The following is a 4837-nucleotide window of genomic DNA, read 5'->3' on the forward strand; positions in this document are numbered from 1 at the left end:
TATCTTTTGCAATTCAATCTGTTTGGGAATCTTTGAGCTTCTTGGATCTGTAAGACTGTATCTCTCCCAGTACTTGGGAAGTTTTCAGCTATTATTTTCTTAAATAGGCTTTCAATGCTTTTTCCCTTTTCCTCCCCATAATGGAGATGTTTGTATGCTTAAGGTTATGAGAAAGAGCTCATAGGCTTTCTTCATATTTTAAAATTCCTTTTTCTTTTGTCCAACTGTGTTAACTCAAAAGGCCTGTCTTCTAGTTCAGAAATTCTTCTTTCCACTTGTTCTAGCCTGCTGCTTAAACTCTTGGTTGTATTTTTTATTTCATTGAGTACATTCTTTAGTTACAGGATTTCTTCTTGGTTCTTTTATTATTATTATTATTGTTTCTATTTCTTTGTTGAATTTCTCATATCTCCTGGATTTTTTTTTTTTTTTTTTTACTTCATTGTGATTTCTATTTTTATTTTATTTTTTTGGTCCATCATGTTGAGTTTCCTTAGTATTGCCATTTGGGATTCCTCTTCAGGCGATCTGCCAGTTTCTTGTTCTTTGGGGTCTGGTACTGGAGAATTGTAGTCTTCTTTTGCGGGAGTCATGCTTCTGTTTTTTTTTTTTTTTTTTTTTTTCATGCTTCTCTTATCTCTGCATTGATGTCTGAGCATCTGGTAGTGTACTTGCTTTTTTAATTTTTGGAGTGGTTTTTGAGGGGAGAGCCTATTGACTGTAGAAGTGTCTTATATTGGTAGTTGGGTTGGGCTTCATAGGTTTGGCTCTGGGTGAGTGTGGTAGTAAGTGCCACCTCCCTCCCCACACCTTCTCCACTGGTGTGGGCATGCTGCTGTGTCAGATAGGACACTGAAATCCTAGGGAAAGTGGTGTGGATCTAGGTGGCTTGCACAACCCTGGCATACTCTGCTGGTGCTGATGAGCTTGCTCAGACAAATCCAAGGGAAGAGGGCATGGATCCAGGCATCTGGTGCTGGAGAGTGGCATGGACCCTGCTCCCTGTCTGCTGGGGTGGGGGTGGTACATTGAGTTGGTCAGGACTCTGAGCTCCCGGGGTAAGGAAGGTGTGCTTGAGGGTTAGTTTTAAAACCAAAATAATTTAAAGCAAACAAACAAGCAAATAAAACGATCAAATAATTCTAATGAATATCCAAGTTTGAGAATTACTGGGGTAAGAAACCAAAGTCAGTGTAGTGGCATGCTTCAAGTGGAGAGTTTGAAAACCTGTTTTTCCCTTCCTTCCATCTTTATTTCCTTCCTTCTTTCCTTTCATCCATCCTTCCTCTTCCTTTCTTCCTCCTTACCCTCCCCCATCCCTTTCTCTGTCTCTCTCTTTCCTGTTTTACTTATTTGAATTATAAAGGGGATGCTTGAGAGCACAATCAGAAAAGAGCAGTCAAGACTTCGACTCTCTCTGTGAAATTTTTTCTCTCAGTTAAGTTTAGACTTGGATATTGCTAACACTCCCAACCCTATGCTTGATGCACAGCCTACGGTTAACAAAAACCTTCCATATTATTATAACCATGGTTGAAGGGACTAAAATAACTGGGCAAGTGGGTCCAAACCCTGAAAACAGTTAAAACAAATAAGTTGAAGTTTTAACAGTACAAAGATTTAAGTTCTTAGTTTAATTTTGTTTAAAAAAACCCCACAATTATTTGCATACTGAATGCATGTTTTCGGTGTAATCCATGTGAAACAAATAAGGGCTCAGCTCTTTATTAACTCATTAAGCCCACAAAGTAAATGGCTGGTTAATGAAGCAATTTGTTTCAGACTGCATTAGAGAAATACAGTGTTTAGAATATGGTGGGTAATAATCACCATAACAGCCATAACATAGTTTCCCAACTTGAATCTCATGGAACTGGAGTGCCATGAAAGGGACATAACTGTGCTATTGTCTTGTGCCATGCAAATATTACCATTTTCTATGTGTGCCATGAGGTTAGAAAGTACTATATTTACATTACCTCAGGAATGTTGTTTTTATGAATGTCTTTCTACAAAATGAAAGGCACAAAGAAGCTGTGAAAAACTTAGAAATATTCAAAGGTAATGGAATAATCAGCAGGACTTATGTCTGAAGGGAATTGAAAGGGAAAAAACACTTATTTTGTGTATCGTGTTTGGAATACTTAAGGATACATCTTTTAGATATAAGGAAACTATTCTAATGATATGAGTTCTTAGAAATGGAATGAGGCACTTATTCCTAGTCACTGAAGGTACTCAGCTACAGAACAGATGACGATCCAATTTCAGGGACACTTGGAGAAAGGATTTTCTTTGTTGCTTTTAAGATAAAAAGTATGAATATTCATACTACCTCTGCCACTCTTCAGACCTAGTTTACATTTCTTTTCTTTCAGTGTCTGGAATACATCACATTTTCATAGCTACCTGAACTTTTTATTTCTACTTCCTTTCACATGAAATAATCTTACTAACACCATCTCTCAATTGCCTGGTGAAATTTCATTTCTTCCAAGTCTCATATATAGTTCACAACATCAGGGAAACATTTGTAATTTCTTAGAATAAATTGGACGTTCTGGATACAGTCTCAGAAGCCACCTATACTTTCTAAAACAGTACAATTTTAGAATGTAAGCTGGACTATAACCTAAATTATGGACCAATTCAAAATTATTCTCTCCCATATTCCAGGTAACCAGTACAGTATCTGGCACATCATATGAGCTTAAAAATATTTTAAGAATGAATGAATAAATGCATTAAGAAGAATGTTTGACTGAATTCTTACAGCAATTACTTCTGGACCTCATAGTCTCTAAGCACAAGTCTCACACTCACCTTCCTTCTACCTGGAAACCTCAGTGCCAAATTTGTTTTTTGCAGCTTCCTCTTTGACTTGGGGGAGAATGGCACTAATGTTGGTGTCTGGAATTGCAGGTGCCCAACATTCTGCTGTCTTTAGTGCTGAGAAGCCAGGGCACATTTCTCAGTCTAGTCTTGGAGCCGCTTTTGAAGCTGGTCTTCATTCCAAGTCAGCATCCACCATTGTGCCTTTCAGTTTATGTTTCTCTAGCTCCAGGGTAGCATTCATTCTCACCTTTCACAGTCTCGAGCAATTTTGATGGCTGTGCCACAAAGCTATGTCCTGAATTTAGATATGCCAGGTACCAAACAACATAGAGACAAATATTCCCCCCAAATTTCCCTTTCTCAGGGAAACTAAGTCTTGAGAAAAGAAGCAATTACAGTTGACATTTCTCCAGTGGTCTAACATTTCCCTTCAAGTTCATCCATCTTCCATACCAATGTAGTATGATAAAATAGGCATGCAAAACTATGTGTCACTTTCCATCCAAAAACAGTACTGCTTATTAAGACAAAAAGTGATGTTTTATAGTGACCTCAAGATGGTTCAAAAACTGTTTCTGCCTACTGTTCTATCCTTGCAGCTTGATCTTATTACCCTAGGTATGAAATGTTTTTCTGGGTCTCCCTTTCTGAGAAAAGGGATTTTTACCTTTTCTTAATAAGTCTTTTAATTAGTCTGTATTTTCTGTATGAGCTCAAGGTTTGATGATTCAAGGGTCTACCCAAAAGCACTCTTTTTATTTGTCTAATGTTAGTCTATTTGCATATATGACAGTCTGTTGAACAGAGCACTGGACTAGGAATCATGCCACAGACAAAAGTTGTAATTGTAGCCATTTTCCCTTTATATGACTGATGGAAATTAGTTCAAACAATATAAGAGGATTTTGAGAATAAATGCCTGAATGCAATGAATAAATGAATAATAGAGTGTAGGGGTGGTAAAGAGATATGTTTTTTCTATATCTGAAAACCATAATGAACACTGAAACTTGTTATATCAGTTGTATAATGCAGAACAACTTCCAAAAAATATTGATCTGGCAAATACTGATTTGGCAGAGATGAAAGGCAGTAGAGAACTTCGAATTTTATGTAATTCAGTTATAAGATGTTAAATTCCCAGAAAGGGAAAAGCAAGAACATGAGAGCAGAGAAGAGACTTTTAAAAGAAAATTGACATATAACAACTGTTTGTAAATTATGGGCCAAAGAACATGAATTGCATGGAAATAATACAACTTAGCAGGGTTTTCAACTATCACGAGCAGCCGCCTCATACAGAGCCACAGCATACTGGTGTAAAGAAAATACTGCACAATCTTGTTTAGGCTGCTTTTCATAAACTGTTGCTGTCAAGTATAATGATTTGAATCTTCATAATGAGACTAGAATCTCTTTTTCTGCTCTTTTTTTTTTCTTGATCATCACAAATCTGAAATATTTTGGCTATTTTTATCACATAAAATGAAATAAAATTGAAAATAGGATGGAAGATATCCAGTAGAAGGCAACACAGTCATGTAGAGAGCAGGGGACACTCAATGTGTAGAAGGGAATTCTCAATAGTCCTTAGACCTACCCACAGTTACCTGAACCAAATATCACTTTGAGTAGTATCACAGGTCTGGGAGCCAAACTTTTAATGCTCAGTCGTTCATTATGTTTGGGACTCTGATCATTTACTCAAACTAAATAAGCTTCAAATTTTCCACCTTTAAAAGGGGAATAATATTAAGGTTTGCCCTGAGGGAATATTGTAAATATTAAGTAATTCACTTAAAGTGCTGAGCATAGTGCTTCATATTTCATAAAATCTCAGTAATATATGTTACTACTAACATCTTCATCAACATCGTCATCATGTTTTTATTGTTGTTTATATTATTATTAAAAAATAAAACTAGAACTCTTTTAAGCTGCAATAGTTTTTAAAATTTTACTCTTAGTATTTATTCAAACAGTCATTGCAATATAGGTTCAG

This window comes from Cynocephalus volans, chromosome 4 (genome assembly GCF_027409185.1).
Source record: "Cynocephalus volans isolate mCynVol1 chromosome 4, mCynVol1.pri, whole genome shotgun sequence".
NCBI lineage: Eukaryota > Metazoa > Chordata > Mammalia > Dermoptera > Cynocephalidae > Cynocephalus > Cynocephalus volans.